The sequence below is a fragment of the Thamnophis sirtalis genome, unplaced genomic scaffold (assembly GCF_051295495.1).
Source record: "Thamnophis sirtalis isolate CommonGarterSnake01/CBP01778 unplaced genomic scaffold, rThaSir2_p1.2 scaffold_9, whole genome shotgun sequence".
Lineage (NCBI taxonomy): Eukaryota > Metazoa > Chordata > Lepidosauria > Squamata > Natricidae > Thamnophis > Thamnophis sirtalis.
In genome coordinates this window covers 74,228,793-74,255,296 of record NW_028261389.1, presented here as the reverse complement: position 1 = coordinate 74,255,296, position 26,504 = coordinate 74,228,793, and the positions used below count along the sequence as shown (strand labels likewise).

Below are 26,504 nucleotides of genomic sequence, written 5' to 3'. Positions count from 1 at the left end.
GAAGGAGGCGGCGGCGGACCGGGGAAAGGCAAGAACGCAGCCAGGCCGGGGATTCAACCCCGAAGCGGGGAGGCGCCCAGCCCTCCCCGCGCAGCTGGGTTGGCTCTTGGGGCAGCACCGCCCGGCCTCCGCCTCCGTCCCTCCCCGCCTGGCCGTCCCGGCGCCGCCTGCCCCGCCCCGGTTTCCGCTGGCAGCCCAGCCGTGCCGAGTCGTGCCGTGCCAAGCCAGCAGAGCGGTACCCGGGCCGCGGTGCCTCGGTCCGGCAAGGCGGTAAGCGGGCTGGGGGGGTGGGTGGAGAAGCCGCGGCTGGCCGGCCGCTCATCGCCGGAGGGCAGCCAGGCCGGAGGAGCGAGCTGGATCGGCTCTGCGGCCGGGGAGGTGGAGGGATTCGGTTCCCGGGTTGCAACGTCGGGGGGTGGCTGGGTGTGGGGGGGGGGGTCTCCTGCCAGCGCGCTCTTTCCAAACAGCCCCCGGTCCTCCGTGGGTGCGGAGAGGCCCCCGGACGGAGAGTGGAAGGCTGGGTCTCCATCCCGAAAGGCGGGCCCGGGAGAAGGGTTGGATTTGGTTGCCTCCCTCCCCTCCTCCCTCCGGGCGCTCTTGTTCCGAATTGCGAGGCGGGAGGAGCTTGGATTTGGGCAACTTCGGTCGGGTTCGCTTTAACTCGCGAGTCCGGGCGAGCGCCTTCCCACTCTGGCGGCGCCTGGAGAAATCTCTCTGTCTCTGTCTCTCTCTCTCTCTCTGTCTGTCTATCTATCTGTCTATCTATCTGTCTGTCTGTCTGTCTGTGTATCTTCCTATTATCTTGCTACCTACCTACCTATCTATGTATCTACCTATCTAATTTTATCTCTCCCTGTCTCCATCCTTCTCTTTCCATCTATCCATCCATCCATCCATCCATCCCACCCTGGCGGTGCCTGGAGAAATATTCTCATTCTCATTCTCTCTCTCTCTCTCTCTCTCTCTCTCTCTCTCTCTCTCTCTCTCTCTCTCTCTCTCTCTCTCTCTCTCTCTCTCTCTCTCTCTCTCTCTCTCTCTCTCTCTCTCTCTCTCTCTCTCTCTCTCTCTCTCTCCTCTCCCTCTCCCTCTCCCTCCTCTCTCTCCCTCCCTCTCTCTCTCTCTCTCTCCCCCGTATTGTCTGTCTGACTCTGCCTGCCTGCCTACCTATCTTATCTGTCTATCTTACTATTATCTTGCTACCTACCTACCTACCTACCTACCTACCTAATTTTATCTCTCCCTGTCTCCATCCTTCTCTTTCCATCTATCCATCCATCCATCCATCCATCTATCTATCTAATTTTATCTCTCCCTGTCTCCATCCCTCTCTTTCCATCCATCCATCCATCCATATCTATCTATCTATCTATCTATCTATCTATCTATCTATCTATCTATCTATCTATCTATCTATCTATCTAATTTTATCTCTCTCTGTCTCCATCCCTCTCTTTCCATCCATCCATCCATCTATCTAATTTTATCTCTCGCTTTCCCCATCATTCTCTTTCCATCCATCCATCCATCCATCCATCCATACATACATACATACATCTAATTTTATCTCTCCCTCTCCACCACTTTCTTTCCATCCATCCATCCATCTATCTATTTTTATCTTTCCCTCTCTCCAGCTCTCTCTCTATCCATCCATCCATCCATCCATCCATCCATCTCTCTCTCCTATCTATCTATCTATCTATCTATCTATCTATCTATCTATCTATCTATCTATCATCTATCTATCTATCTATCTATCTATCTTTCTATCTATCTCTATCTCATCTCTCTCTTCATCAATCTCTCTCTCTCTCCATCCATCCATCCCCCCCCCATCTTATCTATCTCTATCTTGCTATCAATAATCTAATCTAATCTATTCTATTGGCGGGGAGCTAATTTATGTCTTCCTTCTCGTATGAACAGTAACTCGGGCTGTTCTGCGGAGGAAGGTGAACTGTGGAGGTTGAGTCCGGTCGATTGGAGCAGTTCTGAAAGGAGAAAAGTGCGGAGTATCCCAAAGCAAAATTTCAAACTAGTATTTAAGTCGATCCCAAGAGAGCTGGAAGGGACCTTGGGGAGGGTGTGTGTGTGTCTTCTAACCCCTACTCAAGCAGGAAACCCTACACCATTTCAGACAAATCCAGTCTCCTCTTAAAAGCCTCCCTGATGGAGCACCACAACGTCTGAAGGGAATCCGTTCCACAGGTTTCATTGTTCTCCCTGTTAGGAAGTGTTTCCTTAGTTCTAGGACGCTTCTCTTCTTGGTTAGTTTCCATCCGTTGTTTCTTGCCTTGCCTTTCCATGCTCTGGAAAATTTGTCAGCTGATTCATTTCATTGCATTTCATTTCTTGAATTTCTATGCCACCCAATCCCGGAGGACTCTTACAGAAATCAAAAAAAAGAATTAAAAAGAATTATTAAAACAATGGGACACAACAAGTTAAAAAGGAACACAACAGACACCCAATCAGACGGGGCTGGACCACCATCAAGGGGTCAACAGCCCCAGGCCTGCCGGAAAAGCCAGGTTTTAATGGCTTTGCGAAAGGCCATGAGAGTGGGTAGGGCCCGGATCTCCGAGGGACGGCACCAAGATCAGGAGAAGAGATAAACCCTTCTTTATACCATACTGGTGAGGCCACGCTTGGAATACTGCGTCCATTTCTGGTCGCCATGATAGAGAAAAAGAGGCTGAGGCCTTAGATTAGAGTAGCAATAGCAATAGCAGTTAGACTTATATACCGCTTCATAGGGCTTTCAGCCCTCTCTAAGCGGTTTACAGAATCAGCATATCGCCCCCACAGTCTGGGTCCTCATTTCACCCACCTCGGAAGGATGGAAAGTTGAGTCAACCTTGAACCGGTGAGATTTGAACCGCTGAACTGCAGATAACAGTCAGCTGAAGTGGCCTGCAGTACTGCACCCTGGTTCCACCACAAAACCGTGGAGGACAAAATCACGCTCGACGAAAGCGCGCATTTGACGTCATCACAGCGCGACGAAAACATCGCGCTGTGATCGAAAAATGTAAAAATAAAGCGAAAACCTTACCCTAACCCCCCCAAACCTAACCCTAAACCTAACCCTAAATCTAACCCTAAACCTAACCGTTAACGTAACGCTAAACCTAACGCTAACCCTTAACCTAACCCTTAACGTAACCCTAACCCTAAACCTAACCCTTACCTTTATGTGAATCGGCTTGCTTTAATTTTAATTTTATTTCAATTTTTAATTTTTTTCGTCGCGCTGTGATGACGTCACATGCGCGCTTTCGTCGAGCGAGATTCTGTCCTCCGCGGTTTTGATGGGTCACTCTGCACCCTAACCACTGCACCACCTCGGCTCTGGAAGATGTGCAGAGAAGAACAATAGAAATGATAAGGGCTCTGGAGGCTAAACTGTATGATGGACAGTTGCGGGAGCTAGGTATATCTACTAGCCCAGTGGTCCCCAACCTTTTTATCGCCGCGGACCAGTCAGCCTTTGATAATTTTACCGTGGCCCGCTGAGCGCGCGCAGGGGTGAGGGGGCGTTGTTCGCGACCCTGCGACCCTGCCTGCCCACCCCCTCCGCCCACAGGGCTCCCGCGAAGCGGTTCTGGGCACTAGCCCAGAGGGCGGTCATTGGTCGGCGTCCTTCAGAGGTGCGGGGAAAGGTGCATGAGCCTGTTCAGGGTGTCCAAGTTCCGGCACGCCGAGGCCAAAGTGGCCCGCAAGGAGGTGGGTGGGCGTGGTCGTCAGCCGTGCTTACCTCCGGATCGTCTCCCCGGTGACCCGCCCTCCCCACCTGCCGGGATGGGCGGCGGTTCCCTCCTCGCTCCCTCCCCACGGTGGGCTCCATGGGGAGGAAGGGAGCGGCTCTGCCCTCGGCCTCTCGGCGATCCCACTGAAGAGGAATGCCAGCGCTTCCGGAGGCCCGCCCGGCTGCCGGCTGAGCCGTGCTCGCGTGGGCGCCTCCTGAGACACGGTCAGGCCTCACCCAGGGGAGCCGGGGCCGCCCTCCCGGCTACTTCTTGGCCGCGGGGCAGCTCCGACGAGCCGAAGGGAAGTCGCCGGGACTGCATCCGGGAAAGCCTCGCCCTGCAAATTAGCCGGTCGGGGGGCGATCAAGGCGGCTTCCCCAAGAGCCCCTCGCTGCGATGAGGCTGGCTGGGGCCGCTCGGCAGGTGCCTTGCCGCTTTCGCTGCAGCCGGAAAGCGGAGCTGCCGGGGTTCGCAGGCCAAGCAGCAGCGGGGGATGCGCTGAGCATCGCATGTGGCGAAGCCGGAGCCCTGGCTAGGGAGGGCGGGTTAGCCCTCCTCTCGGCACCGGAAAAAGCTTCGAAGAGCCTCTTCAAGCGGAGCCGCCTTGGCCGCTGAAGCTTCCGGCTGCAGAGGAAGCGCCCGAAGGGCTGTTTCTGCGAGGCTCCCGTTCTCTGCGTTGACGCCTGTTTTGTTCTCGGGGCTTCCGTTTCCCCGCAGCGGGGCCGCCTGGGACAGCGAACACCCGGCTTCCGCGGCCCGGTGCCAGGTACTCCACGGCCCGGCACCGGTCCGCGGACCGGGGGTTGGGGACCACTGTACTAGCCAATCAAAGAGAAGGATTAGTGGGAACTAATCCGTACTTGAGGAACTGTCGTGAAGAAGGAAGGGTCAAGCTGTTCTCCAAAGCGCCAGAAGGCTCAGGACAAGAAGCAATGGGTGGAAACTAATCAAGGAGAGAAGCAACCTAGAACTAAGGAGAAATTTCCTGACGGTGAGGACAATTAACCAATGGAAGGGCTTGTCTCCATTGTTCTGGGTGCTACATTAGTGGAGCACTATTTCAAAGATAGACTGGACAACTATTTGACTGGGATGGTATAAGACAGGAGTCCCCAACCTCTGGGTCACAAACAGAGGTGGGTTTCTGCCGGTTCGGCCCAGATCGAGTGAACCAGTAATGGCAGCGGCTGGAGGCTCCTCCCACCCGCCCGGACACTTCTGCGCATGCGCACGAGCGAACCAGTAGTACAAACAAAAATAGAACTGGTCAAAACCCACTGGTAGCTGTTTGCAATCAGGCCACGGAAACAGTTGGCCAAGTGTTGATCGTGGCCAATTTTATTGCCTTCTCTGCCATGGTTGTTAAGTGAATCGCTGCAGTTGTTAAATGGATCACGCAGTTGTTAATATAGCTTTCTTTATTGAATGTGCTCATAAATATATGCCAAGTTGCAAGTGCCTGAATTTTGATGATGTGGCGGTGGCGTGGCTGCAGCGGCTGTAAGTGTGAGGAATACGGGTGTCAGCCACTTTTTTTCAGTGCTGTTAGAATTTGAACGGTCACTAAATGAATGGCTGTAAGTAGAGGACTATCCGTTTCCTTCGTTCCCACCTAACTACTGCTTCACCTTTTCCCTTTTAATAAAGCGTCCCTCCTTTGTAAGCGGCATTCATATCTGCATGAATGTTATTCCATTACTCCGTTATTCCATTATTCCTTTTTTCCGTTATTCCCTTACTCTGTTATTCCATTATTCTGTTATTCTGTTTCTGTTATTCTGTTACTGTTATCCCGTTATTCCGTTACTCCATTATTCTGTTATGCCATTATGCCTTTATTCCGTTATTCCCTTTCTCTGTTATTCTATTATTCTGTTATTCTGTTTCTGTTATTATCTGTTACTCCTTTATTCCTTTATTCCATTATTACCTTACGGTGTTATTCCATTATTCTGTTATTCTGTTACTGTTATTCTGTTACTCTGTTATTCCGTTATTCTGTTATTCTGTTCCTCTGTTACTGTTACTCTGTTATTCTATTATTCTGTTACTGTTATTCTGCTATTCCGTTATTCTGTTATTCTGTCATGCCGTTATTCCGTTATTCTGTTAATCTATTATTTTGTTACCCCGTTACTCTGTTACTGTCACTCTGTCATTCTGTCACTGTTATTCTATTATTCTGTTACTGTTATTGTGTTATTCTTTTATTCCATTACTCTGTTACTGTTACTCTGTTACTCTGTTACTCTGTTACTCTGTTATTCTGTTACTGTTATTTTGTTATTCCATTATTCGGTCATTCTGTTATTCCATTACTCTGTTACTCCATTATTCTGCTACTGTTATTCTGTTACTCTGTTATTCTGTTGCTCTGTTATTCCATTGTTCTGTTACTGTTATTCTGTTATTCCGTTATTCTGTTACCTATTACTGTTACTCTGTTACTCTTATTCTGGTATTCTGTTACTCTGTTATTTTGTTATTCTGTTACTCTGTTACTCTGTCATGCCGTTATTCTGTTACTCTGTTACTCGGTTACTGTTACTCTGTTATTCTATTATTCTGTTATTGTTATTTTGTTATTCCGTTATTCCGTTATTCTGTTACTCTGTTACTCTGTTACTCTGTTATTCCGTTACCCCGTTACCCCGTTACTCAGTTACTCAGTTACTCTGTTACTGTTACTCTGTTATTCTATTATTCTATTATTCTGTTACTGTTATTTTGTTATTCCGTTACTCTGTTACTCTGTCATTCCGTTATTCTGTTACTCTGTTACTCTGTTATTCTATTATTCTGTTACTGTTATTTTGTTATTCCGTTATTCTGTTACTCTGTTATTCCGTTATTCTGTTACTGTAATTCCATTATTATTTTTTACTCTGCTTTTCCATTGTTATTCCATGGTCACGTGATCAAAATTCAGACACTTGGCAACCTTTGCAGTGTCCGGGGGTGTTTTTCATGTGATCCCCTTTTGCGACCTTCGGATAAGTAAAGTGAAAGATTCACTTACCCACCATGTTAACTAACTTAACGACGGCAGTGATTGACTTAAACGCCTGTGGCAGGGAGGGTGGCAAAACGGGGCAAAACTCAACAACGGTCTCTCTTAGCAACAGACATTTTGCCCCCAACTGCGGTCGTAAATCAAGGACGACCCATACCAGGCATTTCTTACGCTACCTGACATCTGGCTGCTGTGGGCTGATTCCTCTGGAGCCGTCATTCTGGATGGGCAGGGTGATTTTGCCTCCTCCGTTCCTAGGCTCCAGTCACATGGCTTGGCCACTGGACCGAAGCACAGGAGGCCTGCGGAAATTTAATCATTGACTGCGCTTTCTGACCTGTTTTTTTTTAGTTCAATGACTCGTTTCCTCCTTCAGGATTGTAACTCAAGTATTTCTGGAAGCAAAAAATATATATATGCATGCAGCAGTCTTAAGCTGAGCTAAACTGAATTTAAATGGGTGGCTTTCAAGAGATATTTTATATCTTGCGGCTTCTACATTCCTATAACTTTGGGTTACGCTGAACAAGCCATTCTCTTAGTCCCAATTTTTGGGCTGTTTCCTCCCCTGGGTTCTGCACACGTTCCCCCCCCCATAAATATTTCCGTTTTCATCAGGAACTTCCTGTTCCTATGGAGTCAATCTGATTCGGATATCCTGTTAGATGTACTATGGAGATTCTCCATCATCCAGGTCAGTGTTTCCCAAACTTTTGACATATGTGTACCCCTTCTACAATTTTCGTAACGCTGAGTACCCCTCCTAAAACACATATGCTTTAATAAAAATCAAAATATATTTCTTTTTTTCTTTTTTTTTGGTACATGCGCAAAATAAACGAAAGTTATATTATAAAGAACATTGATTTGATTCAATGAGAAGGATGAAATTGTTTATGTTGAGATGACAGATCATCATAATGAGCCGAGGTGGCGCAGTGGTTAGGGTGCAGTACTGCAGGCCACTTTAGCTGACTGCTATCTGCAGTTCAGCAGTTCTAATCTCACCGGCTCAAGGTTGACTCAGCCTTCCATCCTTCCGAGGTGGGTGAAATGAGGACCCAGACTGTGGGGGGTGATATGCTGATTCTGTAAACCGCTTAGAGAGGGGCTGAAAGCTATATGAAGCGGTATATAAGTCTAACTGCAATTGCTATTGCTATAATTTGGTTCCCTGGTTGTTAATTTTAATCTGAGATGCGGTTCCACGTCCAATAGTCTGTTCCTTTTTTTTCGACTTAATGCGTACCCCCACCAAACTCTTCCCGTACCCCTGGGGGTACGCGTACCACATTTTGGGAAACACTGATCCAGGTCATGGTTGTCCCAAAGGTGCTTTTTCAAGAGGCAACGAGACTTCCTTGTTTTTTTTGTTTTGAAGACGTTTCGCTTCTCATCCAAGAAGCTTCTTCAGTTCTGACTGGTTGGTGGGGGCAGCTGGTCATTTGCATCCTTTTAGAGGGTCGTTGAAGCAGCTTTCATGCTTAAGGGAGGACTAGAATTCACTGTTTCCTGGTGACTGGTTCGAAGTCACGCAGCCAACTTTTATGCCTAAGGGAGGACTAGAATTCATCATCTCCTGGTGATTAGCCCAAAGTCATTCAGCCGACTTTCATGCATAAGGCGGAACTAGAACTCACTGTCTCCTGGTGATTGGCCCAAGGTCACCTATCCAACTTTTCCGCTTAGAACTAGGACTGAGCCTCCCAATTTCTATCTTGGTGTTTTAACCACTAGACCACACTGGCTGTGCATTTCCTGGACTAAAAGCTTGCAGTGTTGCTCATTTATTTTGCACCGAAAGCAGATGTTCCATATTTCTTTTTTAAAAAAAGCAACAGCTTTATTTTTTTTTAAAAAATGTGCTTCACCCTCACGAAAGCCATCTTCCTTGAAGAGCCCTGATCTGACCGCTGAACAAATTAAACACAGATTGAGCCTCCTGAATAGCGTCTATTCGGTGGGCAGCGTCCAACACTCCTCCAGGCGGGAGCAGGCAAGGCGTGTGGCATTTTGCTCCCAGAGATGGAGAAGCCTACATCTGGACAACAGCTGTGCCCCTCCCCCCCATCTTTCCAGGCTCTGCAGCCTGCATATATAAAACCAGCCGCTTTTCTTCGTCAAATGCTTTCCTGAAATCAAAGCATACGACGTCGGCGGCATTCCCACTATTCCGGAGAGTCGTCGGTGTGCAAAGCATGGAGTAAGACTCGTTTGATGCGACCCGTTCGTGACGCAACTGATTTCCAGGAATCGCCAGTTTATTTTCAGAATAGCAGACAGATTTCTTTCTACTTGGCCCTAGGATTTGTTGAAGTACAGCAGTGGTGGGATTTATTTATTTATTTTTACTACCGGTTCTATGGGTGTGGCTAGGTGGGGGGGTTGTCATGTGACTGAGTGGGCGTGGCCCACATGATGTGATTCATGTCCACACCCGCTCAGTCACTTGACTCCCCCCTCCACCTAGCCACGCCCACGGAAAAAGGTAGGGGAAAATGAATTTCTACCTATCTGCCGTATTTTTCAGAGTACAAGACGTACCAGGGTATAAAAAGCATCAAGGTTTGGAAAAGGCAAATTTAAAAAAAAAGTTTTTGCACTCTACAAACCTCCCCAAAACGGCCCGTTTTTCATGAAGATGGGCCCGTTTTTTGTCAAAAAAGGGGCGTGGATAGCCTTTAAGAGGCTTATAGGGTACTCCTGGGGGCTGGTGTGTGTGTGCAAAATCTGCCCTCCCCAGCCCCCAGGAACACTCTGAAAGCCTCCTAAAGGCTATGCATGGCCATTTCGGTGAAAGGAGGAGGCAAAAAAATGCTGTATTCAGTGTATAAGACGCACCTAGATTTTCAGCCTCTTTTTTGAGGGAAAAAGGTGCGTCTTATACTCTGAAAAATACGTACCTATTTTTTGCCCAGGCCTGGCCTCATCTGTCTGTATGCTGCCTCCTCCTGCATGCCGCCCCACTCTCCCTTCGTCAGTCACACGCGTGGCCCCATTTCCCCTCTTTCAGCGGTCCCGGTCCTAGCCCCCCCTTCTTCCCCCACCATCGCCTGTTTCTTTGGGCCGCTTACCTTCCTCCCGCAGCGGCTGGTCCGGACTCCGGAAGGCAAGCTGACCTCCGGTAGAAGCAGCAGCTGCGAGGCTTCTCGCAGTGGCATGGAAAAAAAAGGGCAGGCCGCTAAAAACAGTGGTGGGTTATGATCAGAGAGAGCGGAGGTGGCGCAGTGGTTAGGGTGCAGTACTGCAGGTCACTTCAGCTGACTGCTAACTGCAGTTCGGCAGTTCAAATCTCAGCGGCTCAAGGTTGACTCAGCCTTCCATCCTTCCGAGGTGGGTAAAATGAGGACCCAGGCTGTGGGGGCGATAGGCTGATTCTGTAAACCGCTTAGAGAGGGCTGAAAGCCCTATGAAGCGGTATATGAGTCGAACTGCTATTGCTATTTCTATCAGTATGCCCCAGTACGGGAGGTACCGTTCCATTACATTGCTCTGGAGGGCCCACCTGCCCGCTCACTCTCCTTACCTGTATTTGTACCAACTGGGCCATTTGTGCACGCCATCGCCGCCCTGTTCTTGCGCCGGAATGCCCATCCAATTGGCTGCTGTGCTGCTTTGCCTGGGCAATCCACTTCCGAGGTACAGGTAGCCTTTGACTTCCAAGTTCGTTTACTGACAATTTAAAGTTACAATGGCACTGAAGCATGTGACTTAATGAACGTCCAAATTCAGATGCTTGACAACTGGTTCATTTTTACGACCGTTGGCGTTTCCCGGGGTCATGTGATCCCACTTTGCGATCTTCAGGCAAGGAAAGTCAACGGGGAAGCCAGATTCACTTAACCACGGGCTACTAACTTGCCCACCGCAGTGATTCACTTAACGACTGCAACAAGGAAGGTCGTAAAATGAGGCAAACCTGATTAAAAAATTTCTCACTTAACAACAAAAATTTTGGGCTCAGTTTTGGCCGCAAGTCAAGGACTGCCTTGTACAGGGGGTCCTCGACTTACGACAGTTTGCTTAAAGAGCCAAGGTGGCGCAGTGGTTAAATGCAGCACTGCAGGCTACTTCAGCTGACTGCAGTTTTGCAGTTCGGCTGTTCAAATCTCTCCGGCTCAGGGTTGACTCAGCCTTCCATCCTTCCGAGGTGGGTAAAATGAGGACCCGTATTGTTGTTGGGGGCAATATGCTGACTCTGTAAACTGCTTAGAGAGGGCTGAAAGCCCTATGAAGCGGTATATAAGTCTAACTGCTATTGCTATAGCTAAAGACCATTTGAAGTTGCAAGAGCATTGAAAAAAAGGGACTTGTGACCATTTTCACACTTAAGACGGTTGCAGCATCCCCGTGGCCATGTGATCAAAATCTGGACCCTTGCCAACTGGTTCATATTTATGACGGTTGCAGTATCCCGGATCGCTTGATCCCCTTTTGCGAGACCGCCTTATAATCAAAATCAAGGGGGAAGCGAGATTCGATTATAACCGAATTGCTAATTCAACAGCTGCAGTGATTCAATTGAACAACTGTGCCCTAAAAGGTTGTAAAACGGGGCGAAATTAACTTAACAACTGTCTCAACAGAAATTTCGGTCATACGTAGAGGACTCCCCTGGTTGATGTCCAGAATTCAGGCGGCAAAATAAAGTAGCCAGTTTACAGCACACAGAAGTATTCCTATAATTCCGTCTACGAAAAGATTGCATTTAAAATAGAAATACTTGAAAACTTGATGAGTTGCGATAGGTTCTTGGAAAGTTCTCTGTCGTGAATTTAAATTCCTTTTTAAGATGCCCAGAGAAGGGTGGGGGGGGGGGGGAGAAGAAATTAATTTGGCACTCTCTCAACTTATTAGAACTAGATAAATTTTGCTCCCAGCCGTTATTTCTCTTAACTGAAGTTCGTATATTAAAACCCAGATGAAGCTCCTGGCTAGTTATTTTTCTTCTAAAGAACATAAAACTGTTTTTAGTGCAATTGAAGAGTTTTCCGAGCAAAAGAATTAATGGCCGTCATCATGCAAAAGTCATCGTGCAAATTGATGGCTCAGCTAGTCTAAGCATTCCATTAATTTTGTTCTTCAATGTCCGTTCTGAAGCTAACGTTTTATAGATAGTCCTTGACTTATGACCATAATCGAGCCTGGAACTATGGTTGTAAAGTGTGCCAGTACTTGAGAGACCGCCTGCTGCCAATTACCTCCCACAGACCCATTAGATCTCACAGGGTCGGCCTCCTCCGGGTGCCATCTACCAGCCAATGCCACCTGGCTATTACCCGGGGGAGGGCCTTCTCTGTGGCAGCTTCGGCCCTCTGGAATGAACTCCCCGCAGGGATTCGGACCCTCACCTCTCTCCAGGCCTTCCGAAAAGCCGTCAAAACCTGGCTGTGTCGGCAGGCCTGGGGGTGATGAGTTCCCTCCCCTCTCGACATGTATGGTTGTGCGACTGTTGCCTACTTTTATTATTTATATTTTGTCTTTTATGTTCCCCCTTTTTTTCCCCTTTGAATTGTTCGCCGCCCTGAGTCCTCCCGGAGAAGGGCGGCATACAAATAATAAAATATCAATACCAATACCAATACCAGTCGTTAAGCGGGGTCACCATGTGGCCATGCCCAATTGTACAATCGCGGTTGTAAAGTGAACACAGCAGTGGTTAAGCAAACTCGTTGTCCACAATGGAAGTTCTTTGCTGGAAATTGGAAGTAAATTAGAATTAGAATTAAGATAAAGGTTCCCCTTGCACATATGTGCTAATCGTTCCCGGCTCTAGGGGGCAATGCTCATGTCTGTTTCAAAGCCGAAGAGCTAGCACTGTCCGAAGACGTCTCTGTGGTCATATGGCCAGCATGACTCAACGTCGAAGGCACACGGAAGCCTGCTTACCTTCCCACCAAAGGTGGTTCCTATTTTTCTCCTTGCATTTTTTACATGCTTTCGAACTGCTAGGTTGGCAGAAGCTGGGACAAGTAACGGGAGCTCCCTCCGTTACGCGGCGCTAGGGATTCGAACTGCGGATTTTTCTAATCGACGAGCTCAGCGTCTGAGCCACTGAGCCACCTTCAGAAATAGAATTAGAATTCTTTATTGGCCAAATGTGATTAGACACTCAAGGAATTTGTTTCCGGTGCATAAGCTCTCAGGGTACATACAAGCAATAAATGATAAATCATGAACGTAGTCATTGTGAAGATATAATAAATGTGTTTCTGGGTTTTTTTTAAAAAAGCAATACTTTTAATCGCAGTTATGTGACTGTGGAATGTTGCAAATTGGGTGCCTTAATTGTTAGGCACTCAAAATGCAATCGTGTGACCGTGGGCAGGTGGGGGTGGCCGCCTAAAAGTTCACACCTGGATTATAAGTAGCCCGGGGGAGGTCTGTTGTAACTTCGAGGGACTGGTCATAAGTCAAGGACTACCTCTATCTACCCCGTTCATAAATGTGTCACTGGACCTTTGCAGACTGTGGATCTTTTCCAACGAGGAGTAGATTTACGTCCAGCCAACTTTGGCTGTTGAAAGGAACAGCTAACCTCTTTAGTTGCTGCATCGCGACAACCTTGGTCTGATCCCCTATTAGTAGTCCTCAACTTATAACCATTCATTTAGTGACCGCTTGAAGTTACCATGACACTGAAAAAAGGAAGACCGTTTTTGATACTTATGACCATTTCAAGAGCTGGGGTTAGAATGCGGTATTGCAGGCTAATTCTGCCGACTGCCAGCAGTTCGAACCTGAACGGCTCAAGGTTGACTCAGCCTTTTGTCCTTCTGAGGTCATTAAAATGAGGACCCCGATTGGGGGCCATAGGCCGGCTCTGTAAACCGCTTAGAGAGGGCTGCCAAGCGTCGTGAAGCGGTTTATAAGTCTTTGAGTGCTGTTGCTATTGCAACATCCTTGTGGCCAAAATTTGGATGCTTGGCCATTGGCATGTATTTATGACGGGGGTCCTGGGATCACGGGATCACCTTTTGGGAACCTCTGACAAGCAAGTTCAGTGGGGAATCCAGAGTCACTTAACCGACGGGTGATTAATTTCACGACAGCAGGGATTCGCTTAGTGACTGCGCCCAGGGAGGGTTGTAAAACGAGGCAGAACTCTGGTAACAAACTGCCTTGCTTAGCGATTGAAATTTTGGCCCCAATTGTGATCTAAATAGAGGACTAACCTGTGTATGCAGTGTGTCTAGATCAGGGATGGGCAACCTGTGGCTCTGGAGCTGCATGTGGCTCTTTCATCCCTGTGTTGCGGCTCCCTGTGGCCGGTTGGTGCCACAATTTGAAAGGAGCTTCCAGTTAGCGGGGGGGGGGGGGAAGCATGGAGTAGGTTTTCCAGTCGGCTCCGTAATTGATTGGATTACGGTTAGGACAGATAGAGGAAAAAGGACGCCGCGCTAGGGGGAGACTCTATGGTGGGGGAATTGAACTTCCGGTCAGCTCCAGAATTGAACAGGGGGTTTCCGGTTAGGATCTTTGTGGTTCCCGGTGTTTTCTTTTCTTTGGGAAACGGGTCCAAATTACTCTTTGAGTGTTTACGGTGGCCAAGTCCTGGTCTAAATCTCTGGGCCTGTGAAGGGTCCCTTCTGAATCTTTAATCGGATGGCTCCATTTTGGGGGATCCTGCACCGCCGGTGCCCCATGGAGTGCTGTGTTTCGTGGGTGTATTTGGTGTCCAAGTGTCGGATTGAGGGAAGCTTTTATTACTTCACTTCGATGCGAAGCTGACCTCCCCCACCTCTCCTCCCCCCCCCAGCTGCTTTGGACGTATCCCCGAAGATTAAGGATAAATCTGGAAAGGGAAACATTATATACCCCACCTGGGCTGTTTGTCAGGGAAGGCGGGATATAAATCAAAAGGAAAAACAAAATAGCTGGCTCTTTCATCCCAGCCCTTCTCTGATGGGAAACGACATCTGTACCACTCACAGACGTCTGTTCAATTACTGTGCAAAACCAGGCGGTGGAAATAAATATATATACGCTGTCAGATGTTATCAGATTGATATCCTTCGGGAGGCCCTTCTGGGCAGGGATACGGCTGGGTAACCAGTAGCCCACATTTTCTCACTGGTAAGAGCAGTGAGGAGAATGCTTCCTCGGAGCTATCAAAGAGACATTCTCATTCTATAACCAGGGTGTTAAAAAATGTAATAAACACACGTTCCCGCAGAACAGAAAGGATGGGGGTTGATAGCCATGGAGCACGGCTGCTTTTCGAGTAGCTTAAAGACCTTTATATCAGTACATTTCCACCAAGAGTAAGGTGCAGTTACTCCTTGGCTTACAGTCGTTTGTTCAGTTACAACAGCACTGAAAAAAGTGACTTACGACCATTTTTCATACTTACAACCATCACAGCCTCCTCAAGGACAAGCCAAAACTCTTAGCAAAAAATCTTTTGGTCAAATTGGCTCATGATAGAATAGAATGAAATAGAATAGAATAGAATAGAATGAAATAGAATAGAGTAGAATATAGAGTAGAGTAGGGTAGAATATAGAATAGAATAGAATAGAATAGAATAGAATGAAATAGAATAGAGTAGAATATAGAGTAGAGTAGGGTAGAATATAGAATAGAATAGAATAGAATAGAATGAAATAGAATAGAGTAGAATGTAGAGTAGGGTAGGGTAGAATATAGAATAGAATAGAATAGAGTAGGATAGGATAGGATAGAATAGACTGTAGAATAGAATAGAGTAGATTAGAGTAGAATTGAATAGAATGTAGAATAGAATAGAATAGAATGTAGAATAGAATAGAATGTAGAATAGAATAGAATAGAATGTAGAATAGAATAGAATAGAATGTAGAATAGAGTAGAGTAGAATAGAGAACAGAACAGAACAGAATGTAGAGTAGAGTAGAGTAGAAAATAGAATAGATGGGAGGGACCTTGGAGGTCTTCTAGTCCAACCCCCTGCTTAGGCAGGAAACCCTATGCCACTTCAGACAAATGGCTATCCAACATCTCAAAGACTTCCAGTGTTGGAGCATTCACAACTTCCGGAGGCAAATTCTGTTCCACTGATTAATTGGTCTAATTGTCAGTAAATTTCTCCTTAGTTCTAGGTTGCTCCTCTCCTTGATTAGTTTCCACCCATTGCTTCTTGTCCTACCCACAGGTGCCCTGGAGAATAGTTTGACTCCCTCTTCTTTGTGGCAGTCCCTGAGATATTGGAAGACTGCTATCATGTCACTCCTAGTCCTTCTTTTCATGTTCTACCTGATCATCTCGCTTCTTAAGTAAGAGTTGAGGAAAACTGGCTGGATATTTTAATTTATGAGAATCACGGATCTTCTTGTTTGTAGCACAGTAGCTATTTTTTTTTAAGGAGCTGTGTGAAGAAGGTGTCAATTCTGGATTTTCATCCCCACCTCCTGGGCATCTTGAAGTGAAGGAAGTTGTGCATCATTTATGATGTTCCTGAAGATAACAGTCTTACAGAGTTACAGCTTTTGGGGGCTGTAAACAAACATTGTTATTATTATTATTATTTTTGCAATCTTGTCTTTTAAACAAAAAAAGGGACAATAATAGGCAGGCCACTTTGGCTTACGGAGAGCAACAAACGACAGAGGCAATCTTTGTAAATGGTGAAGATGAGTTTAGGACGGTGCCTTCAGCAAACACAGTTTCTGTTCAGACCACGATCACGTGCGGTTTAATAATGCTCTTTCTTCTCCTTTGCTCTGAGTCCTTTCTTTGATAGCAACTGAGAAGAGTAGATTGACTGGATGATTGGGATTATTTAACAATAGATGATTGTCTGGAGATCCTGGCTTAGAGTCAGCCGGTACCAGCCATTTGTAAAGGAGGAGGAAAACGTCAGGAAACGCAGCCATCAAACAGGCGGTCTTCCAGTCCAACCCCCTGCTTAGGCAGGAAACCCTACATCACTTCAGACAAAACCTCCAGTGTTGGAGCGCTCACAATCTCTGGAGGCAAGTTGTTCCACTGGTTAATTGTTCTCACTGTCAGGAAATTTCTCCTTAGTTCTAAGTTGCTTCTCTCCTTGATGAGTTTCCACCCATAGCTTCGTGTCCTGCCCTCAGGTGCTTTGGAGAATAGCTTGATTCCTTCTTCTTTGTGGCAACCCCTGGGATATTGGAACACTGCTATCATGTCTCCCCTGGTCCTTCTTTCCATTAAACTAGACATACCCAGTTCCTGCAACCGTTCTTCATAGGTTTTAGCCTCCAATCCTCCCCTAATCATCTTTGTTGCTCTTCTCTGCACTCTTTCTAGAGTCTCCATATCTTTTCTACATCGTGGCGACCAAAACTGAATGCGGTATTCCCATTGTGGCCTTACCAAGGCATTATAAAGTGGTATTAACAATTCACATGATGTTGATTCTATCCCTCTGTTTATGCAGCCTAGAACTGCGTTGGATTTTTTGGCACACGGCTGGTTCATATTTAAATAATTGTCCACTAGGGCTCCAAGATCCCTCTCACAGTTACTACTATTGAGCCAGGTACCACCTATACCAGTGTTTCTCAACCTTGACAACTTGAAGATGTCCGGACTTCAACTCCCAGAATTCCCCAGCCAGCATTCGCTGGCTGGGGAATTCTGGGAGTTGAAGTCCGGACATCTTCAAGTTGCCAAGGTTGAGAAATACTGACCTGTACTGTACCTGTGCATTTTGTTTTTCTTGCCTAAATGTAGACCCTTACTCTCTTCACCATTGAATTTCATTTTGTTAGATAGTGCCCAATGTTCAAGTCTGTCAAGATCCTTCTGTATCTTAAGCCTGTCTTCCGGAGTGTTGGCTATTCCTGCCAGCTTGGTGTCACCTGCAAATTTGATGAGTTCCCCATCTATCCCCTCTTCCAAGTCATCGATGAAGATGTTGAAGTGTCATGGGCCTAAAACAGAGCCTTGGGGTACTCCACTGCATACCTCCCTCCATTTAATCAGGAAACCCTCCACTGCATTCCCACTGCTGAATGTAGCTTAAAAACCAGAGAGACATAACTTCTGAGTAACTTCGACATTTCCTAGGAATTTGTCGCTTTACACTCGGAAATACACAATCTGCAGTTTCAGTGTTTTTAAGGAACAATTACAGTACAGCATTAGGCACGAGAGAAAGAAATCAGTACAGGTAATCATCCTCGACTTACGACCACAATCGAGGCCAAATTTTCTGTCGTTAAGGGAGACATTCGTTAAGTGAGTTTTGCTCCATTTTAATACTTCTCCGGCCTCGGCTATTAAGCAAATCACTGCAGTTGATAAGTTATTAGCAAGAGCGCTTAGCACTTATATACCTCTTCGCAGTGCTTTACAGCCCTCTCTAAGCGGGTTATAGAGTCATCCCCCCCCACACCCCAACAATCAGGGTCCTCCTTTTACCCACCTCGGAAGGATGGAAGGCCAAGTCAACCTTGAGCCTGGTGGGATTCGATCTGCCAAACTGCTGGCAGCCAGTGATCAGCAGAAGTAGCCTGCAGTACTGCACTCTAACCACTGCGCCACCGTAGCCCGATTGTTAAGTGGATCCGGCTTTCCCATTGACTTTGCTGGTGAGACGGCTGCAAAAGACTGCCACAGTCATAAAGAGCCAAGGTGGCACAGTGGTTAAATGCAGCACTGCAGGCTACTGCTAGATCAGCAGTTCAGCGGTTCAAATCCCACCGGCTCAGGGTTGACTCAGCCTTCCATCCTTCCGAGGTGGGTAAAATGAGGACCCAGATTGTTGGGGGCAATATGCTGACTCTCTGTAAACCGCTTAGAGAGGGCTGAAAGCCCTATGAAGCGGTATATAAGTCTACTGCTATTGCTATTGCTATTGCTAAATAGGAACCAGTTGCCCAGCTTCTGAATTTTGATCCCACGATCATGGGGATGCTGCAAAGGTCGTAACTGTGAAAAACTGTCATAAGTCACCTTTTTTCTGGGACGTTGCTACTTTGACCGGTCATTAAATGAACTGTGGTAAGTCGAGGGCTACCCGTATCAATAGTTGAAAATGTGCATAAGACCCTGAAGGGGAAAACAAGGTTAGGAGATTGAAGGTTGGCTGAATTTAAAAGGTAAAGGTTCCCCTCGCACATATGTGCTAGTCGTTCCCGACTCTAGTGGGCGGTGCTCATCTCCGTTTCAAAGCCGAAGAGCCAGCGCTGTCCGAAGACGTCTCTGTGGTCATGTGGCCAGCATGACTCAACCCTGACGGCGCATGGAACGCTGTGACCTTCCCACCAAAGGTGGTACCTATTTTTTCTACTTGCGTTTTTTACGTGCTTTCGATCTGCTAGGTTGGCAGAAGCTGGGACAAGGAACCGTGAGCTCACTCCGTTATGCGGCGCTAGGGATTCGTACCGCTGAACTGCCGACCTTTCTGATCGACAAGCTCAGCATCTTAGCCAGTGATGGGGAAATGAGGACAGGATAGACAGCGTTCCAACATTTGACAGGCGTGGTCTTAAAGCATCCCTGGATTACATCCTTTCCATTATTACCAGTTGCCTAGCTGTTGTGGCCCAGCAGGAGCCGTTGGCCACCAGGTGGCGGCAGAGCATTGGGTCAGAGGGAGTGTTCAGGGAAACACTTGGGAGTTGTTGCAGGATGCACCCCGTCGAAGGGTTACTCGACGGAAGGAACAACTGAGTACTTACAGGAGATGATTGCGAGCAGCTCTTGCTCATTGGGATCCTCTCCTGAGTATAAAGAGACTGCTGGGGCCACGTCCTGGTGGCAGAAGTCAACGTTCCGTTCCCGTTCTAGTGATTGTTCTTGTTCGCGTTCACAAACCGAGAGAAGCCAACTTGGATAAGTGGTTTGAGATAAGAGAAGCCGGGCTTGCATTTTGGTGTGAGTTATAGGACTTTCTGCCAGAGCTAATCATCTTTGTTTATTTGGGCTTGCAGCCAACAAGAGCTTGGACTGATTAAAAGAAACCTTTTGAGTTACGTGGCTTTTGGCTTTCATTCCTGGACGGAGAAGGGGGGGGGGTCAGAACACCTAGCCATCACACGATCCTTTTGAGGTAACACATATTATGCAACTCGTGGTAAAGGACCGTAATCAAAAGAAATTGGAGAAGAAGATTTAAGAGAAAAGACAGACTCGCTAAAATTAATTTATATCCATCCCACTCCTGTAAGCATCTCCCTGTTTACTATCTGGCCGGCAGCCGTGTTTTAATGACCTCCATACTACACCAAGTCAAAATTGTCTTCCCTCCCCCTCTCTTTTTGAGAATCTTCCAAGCTTCCTTTCCCATTCATATTCAGGTCCTTGCTCCTCTTAGCAGTGTAGGATCTGCAACATGGGCTGCAAATCTTTCCGCTCTCATCAACCGCGTGGTGTCCGCTACACCCACATTCAAATCTGTCTTCTGTCACCCTCAGCATCTTTCCACGTATATCATAAATACATTAAACAGCCAAGAGGACCTCGTAGATTGTTGCCTGACACCCTCTACCCGTCCTTAAGCATTCTGTTTATTCTTTCCCAACGTTTATTCTGCGCACGGGAGGCAGGAGGAGGAGGAGCGATGGCAGGGGTAGGTTTCTCGCCCCGTTCCAACCGGTTCGGTTGGAATGGGGCCGGCGGCGTGCACGTGCGCAGTGCACGCTTGCGTACTAGCGTCTGTGCGATGCTCCAGCTGCAAGACACAATCAGCAAAGTTATAGTCATAAGAAAATAAAGAGATAAGTAATGGAAAAGATGAGAAGAAGAATGGTAATACAGCCTTACTAAATAGTTTGACAGTGTTGTGGGAATTTGTGGTTTAGCAGAGTGATGAAATGGATGGGGGGGAACTGTCCTTGTGTTTAGTTGTCTTGGTGTGCAATGCCCAGTAGCGTCATCTTGAGGATAGGAGTTGAAACAATTTATGTCCAGGATGTGAGGGGTCCCTAGATATTTTCACAGCCCTCTTTTTGACTCGTGCAGTATACAAGTCCTCAAGGGAAGACAGATTGGTAACAATTAGGGTTTTTTTTCTGTAGTTCTAATTATCCGTTGAAGTCTATCTGCCTTGTTTGGTTGCAGTGCCAAACCAGTTACAAATCCATTTGATGGCAATGCTGTTTATGCCACATGTTTTTTTTAGTTTGCTAAGAAGAAAGTTGTGGTCTCCTTTGTCGAATGCCTTGCTGAAATCCAGGTAGATTTAGATTTAGATTTAGATTTAGTTTATTTGTATGCCGCCCTTCTCCGGGAGGGACTCAGGGCAGCGAACAACTCAAAGGGGGGAAAGGGGAACATAGAACACAATACACGTGATTAAAATAAACAAGAATCATACAGCCACACAGGTCGAGAGGGGAGGGGAACTCATCAACCCCAGGCCTGCCGGCACAGCCAGGTTTTAACGGCTTTCCGGAAGGCCTGAAGAGAGGTGAGGGTCCGAATCTCCGCGGGGAGTTCGTTCCAAAGGGCCGGAGCTGCCACAGAGAAGGCCCTCCCCCGGGTCGTAGCCAGGTGGCAGTGGCTGGTGGATGGAACCCGGAAGAGGCCGACCCTGTGTGATCTAACGGGTCTTTGAGAGGTAATTGGCAGCAGGCGGTCTCTCAAGTACCCAGGTCCAATACCATGAAGAGCTTTGTAAGTTACGACTAGCACTTTGAAGCGTATCCGGAGACCAATCGGTAACCAGTGCAGCTCGCGGAGGATTGTGCACCCACAATCGCTCGCGCGGCTGCATTCTGGACGAGTTGAAGTCTCCGAATACTCTTCAAGGGCTGCCCATGACATTTCAGTAGTCCACTAATTTAGTTGCTTGGTCAAAGAATGAAAGAATGAAATAGGATTTGTTTGGCTCGATCTGCTTTTTGACAAGCCCATGTTGGCTTCTTTTGGCAACTCATTGTGGGAGAAGCTTACACCTTATGCAGCAAAATGTTGCTACTTGTAGCGGAATTAAATTATCTTTATTAGGTAACAGGTAAAGCACAGGTAAAATCTATCAGGCTGCCCCAGAAATTTAAATGAAAGAGGACTAATCCACTGGTGGGGAATGTCCCTGTATAACTGGCAATATAGAAAAACATGGGTTTCTATGGCATCCATACCACAAGGGCGCTCTCAGATTTCATATGGGGTTTTCCTATATTTCCGTTCCAGGACAGCTGTGGGGAGATCATGAAATCCAGCTAAGGATAAAGCTGTCCTAAATTTGGGGACTGTGACATGATACGAGAATGAGGCTGCTTTAGACACTGAATTCCACTCGGCATTTTCTCTGCTCCTTTTAATTCTGATGTCCTTGTTGTCTTTGACCACATTTCAGGAGATCAAGGAGACAAATTCCTCCTGCATCCAATCATACTTGGCCAATAAACCTGTTCTGTTCTGTTCCCTTCCCTTCCATATTTCTATTCCATTCCATATTTTACATCCCAATCCACTTCGTATTTTCTGTTCTGTTCTGTTCTGTTTGTTCCATTGCATCCATTCTGTTGTGCTCTGCTCTTTTCTGCTCCATTCAGTTCCATTCTATTCCGTTCAATTCCATTCCATTCCACATTTTCCATCCCATCCCAATCCATATTTTCTGTTCTGTTCCATTCCATTCCACTCCATTCCATATTTCTATTCTATTCCATATTTTCCACCCCAATCCATTTCATTCCATTTCATATTTTCTGTTCTGTTCTATTCTGTTTGTTCCATTCCATCCATTCTGTTCTGTTCCATTCTGTTCTGTCCAATTCCATTCCATATTTCTATTCTATTCCATTCCATATTTTCCGCCCCAATCCATTTCATTCCACTTCATATTTTGTTCTGTTTCTTCATATTCTGTTCTGTTTGTTCCATTCCATCCATTCTGTTCTATTCCATTCTGTTCTGTTCAATTCCATATTTACCATCCCATCCCAATCCATATTTTCTGTTCTGTTCTGTTCCCCTCCCTTCCACTCCATTCCATATTTCTATTCCATTCCATATTTTCCACCCCAATCCATTTCATTCCATTTCATATTTTCTGTTCTGTTCTGTTTGTTCCATTCCATCCATTCTGTTCTGTTCCATTCTGTTCTGTCCAATTCCATTCCATATTTACCATCCCATCCCATTCCAATTCATATTTTTTTTGTTCTGTTCTGTCCTGTCTGGTTCTGTCCTGTCCTGTCCTATTCTTCTGAACATGTATTATGTACAATCTTGCTTTTTGCAGCTCTCCTATCAGATCTCTCTCATCTAGAACTTTCCGCCCTTCGTGCTCACAACACGCCTCCCTTCTTCTGCTTCCCATAGAAATCTTTCATCTCCCATCCAAATTCCGATCCGACCCAATCCCGCTTAGCTTTCTAGGAATTTGGCCCGATTTGCTTGTGGTGAAAAGAGAATGTTGAAAGAAATGTCCTTCTGGGTTCAGCTCCAAGTGGGGAAGAAGACACTGGAGACATGGAGGCTGCTTGGAAAGATGGTTTATTGGTGGACAGGACCTCATGGCTTGAACCCTGAACAGAAAAGGTGATCACATGCTTCAATGTTGGTGGAGAAGAAGAGAAGGGCTGAGGGAGGGGCTTGCTAGGCTTTTTATACCCTGTTTAGTCCCACCTCTCTGTTTCCTGTTCCTGTGTAAGAAATGTATTCTGATTGGTTGTCAGACTCCCATGGTGCCATGCAGGGGGCTACTCTCTAGGCCATTTTGAATCCAGGTATAGATGAGTTCTCAGATGCCATGTGGAGAGTTGAGTATTATCCCTTCCCCCTACAACTGCAGTGGGGAAGTCTTTATTATGTAAAGTGGGCTAGCCTGGCCTTCTCAATGGCCTATTGACAAAGTGTGGATGGGCAGGAAGCTACAGGCAACTATTCTGCCTTTTAAAAACATGTTTCTTTCTTTTCACATCCAGAGAAATATTCTGCCTTTTCAATATTTCCTAGGATATTTCATTTTTTTGGGAGAGGGCTGGGTGATAACTTCCCACAAGAAGGAGTATCTTTTAAAAAAAAATAAGGCTTCCCCTTATTGTAAAAGCGAGGTTAGAAAAACTTGATTTCTCACTATCCCCTCCCAACACAAATGGCCAAATTGCACACTAGATGGCAGGGGAGACAAATCCAGGCCTTCAAACAACAGGAACAAAAATGTAGGCAAAGCTGTCACATCAACAATTGCACCATTTCATATTTATGGAACTCCGCCAGGCATCCAAGACCCCTGGGGGAAATGGATGAGTTTTGTATTTCAGCCGGGCTCGGCGATCGAAGGCTGGTCAGAGACTTTGTAAGAGGCTGTGTTTCACAGGGCCTAATGGCAGGATTCCCCAGGCTGCCACCCCACCCCACACACTCCCCATTTTTCTGTGCATCCATGCGTGTGTGCTGGCATTAGGAGCCACAGGCCGGCAGGCCTGGGGGTGAGCACACACACACACACATACGCACAAATGCACAACCTCCCAAGCTGACTCCTAAGCTGGACAGCTGCCAGAGCGCAGGCTGAAATCCAGCAGGTTCTGACAGGTTCTGAAGAACTGGTTGCGGAAATTTTGAGTAGTTTGGAGAACCAGCAAATACCACCTCTGGCTGGCCCCAGAGTGGGGAGGGAATGGAGATTTTGCAGTATCCTTCCCCTGGAGTGGAGAGGGAATGGAGATTTTGCAGTATCCTTCCCCTGGAGTGGGGAGGGAATGGAGATTTTGCAGTATCCTTCCCCTGGAGTGGGGAGGGAATGGAAATTTTGCAGTATCCTTCCCCTGGAGTGGGGAGGGAATGGAGATTTTGCAGTATCCTTCCCCTGGAGTGGGGAGGGAATGGAGATTTTGCAGTAACCTTCCCCTGGAGTGGGGAGGGAATGGAGATTTTGCAGTATCCTTCCCCTGGAGTGGGGAGGGAATTGAGATTTTGCAGTATCCTTCCCCTGGAGTGGGGAGGGAATGGAGATTTTGCAGTATCCTTCCCCTGGAGTGGGGATTGAATGGGGATTTTGCAGTATCCTTCCCCTGGAGTGGGGAGGGAATGGAGATTTTGCAGTATCCTTCCCCTGGAGTGGAGAGGGAATGGAGATTTTGCAGTATCCTTCCCCTGGAGTGGGGAGGGAATGGAAATTTTGCAGTATCCTTCCCCTGGAGTGGGGAGGGAATGGAGATTTTGCAGTATCCTTCCCCTGGAGTGGGGAGGGAATGGAGATTTTGCAGTAACCTTCCCCTGGAGTGGGGAGGGAATGGAGATTTTGCAGTATCCTTCCCCTGGAGTGGGGAGGGAATTGAGATTTTGCAGTATCCTTCCCCTGGAGTGGGGAGGGAATGGAGATTTTGCAGTATCCTTCCCCTGGAGTGGGGATTGAATGGGGATTTTGCAGTATCCTTCCCCTGGAGTGGGGAGGGAATGGGGATTTTGCAGTATCCTTCCCCTGGAGTGGGGAAGGAATGGGGTTTTTGCAGAATCCTTCTCCTGGAATGGGGAGGGAATGGAGATTTTGCAGTATCCTTTCCCTGGAGTGGGAGGGAATGGAGATTTTGCAGTATCCTTTCCTTGGAGTGGGAGGAAATGGAGATTTTGCAGTATCCTTCCCCTGGAGTGGGGAGGGAATAGAGATTTTGCAGTATCCTTCCCCTGGAGTGGGGAGGGAATGGAGATTTTGCAGTATCCTTTCCCTGGAGTGGGGAGGGAATGGAGATTTTGCAGTATCCTTCCCCTGGAGTGGGGAGGGAATAGAGATTTTGCAGTATCCTTCCCCTGGAGTGGGGAGGGAATGGAGATTTTGCAGTATCCTTCCCCTGGAGTGGGGAGGGAATGGAGATTTTGCAGTATCCTTCCCCTGGAGTGGGGAGGGAATGGAGATTTTGCAGTATTCTTTCTCTGGAGTGGGGAGGGAATGGAGATTTTGCAGTATTCTTTCTCTGGAATGGGGAGGGAATGGAGATTTTGCAGTATCCTCTCCCTGCCACGCCCACCAAGCCATGCCCACAGAACCTGTAGTAAAAAAAAAATTAAATTTCACCACTGGCCAGAGCCTTCCCATGCAGGCAGTTCTCTGGATGCTTCCTGTAGTCCTCAGTCAACATTTTTTTAATTGACTGATAAAATATTATAAAATACAAAGTAAATAGTAAGGCAGGGGTTGGGGGGAAAGGAAGAGGTGAGGAAGGATAAAAGAGAAAAATAAGCAGCAGCATCAACTTCCAACTCTGTTTCAGTAAAATAAGGCATTGACGTCAAATTACAACTTTTTGCTTTTTGATGATAATATGAACAAGCCATTTCTATAAAGATCTATCAACAGGGACGTGGTGGCTGAGTGGCTAAGACATTGAGCTTGTCGATCAGAAAGGTCAGCAGTTTGGCAGTTCGAATCCCTAGCGCCGCTTAATGGAGTGAGCACCCGTTACTTGTCCCAGCTTCTGCCAACCTAGGAGTTTGAAATTACGAATGCAAGTAGAAAAATAGGAAACACCTTTGGTGGGAAGGTAACAGCGTTCCATGCACCTTCGGCGTTTAGTCATGCCGGCCACATGATCACGGTGACGTCAAGGCACCCAATTTGCAACATTCCACATTCTGTGAGTCTTCGGCGTTTAGTCATGCTGACCACATGACCATGGAGACGTCTTCGGACAGTGCTGGCTCTTCGGCTTTGAAACGGAGATGAGCTAGATTCGGAAACGACTAGCACATGCACTATGTCCGAGGGGAACCTTTTACTATCAATCTAATCGGTAAAACCCAAAGTCAAAATTTCCCTCTTTCCCACTTCAAGCATGAAGTTTAGAAGCGGTTACCCTGTGGAAACAAAAGTACTTCTGTTCTTTCCTTTCATC

General features: G+C 47.0%; 1 protein-coding gene across 1 annotated transcript in view; it reads left to right on the top strand.

The window, feature by feature from the left end:
• Nucleotides 1-224: 224 nt before the first annotated feature.
• Nucleotides 225-26,504, top strand: part of TSPAN9 (tetraspanin 9) — a 114,001-nt gene continuing 87,721 nt past the window's right edge. Inside the window, exon 1 of the mRNA XM_087722266.1 lies at nucleotides 225-270. The gene's annotated coding sequence lies outside the window, so the exon portion shown is untranslated. The remainder of the gene's footprint in view (nucleotides 271-26,504) is intronic.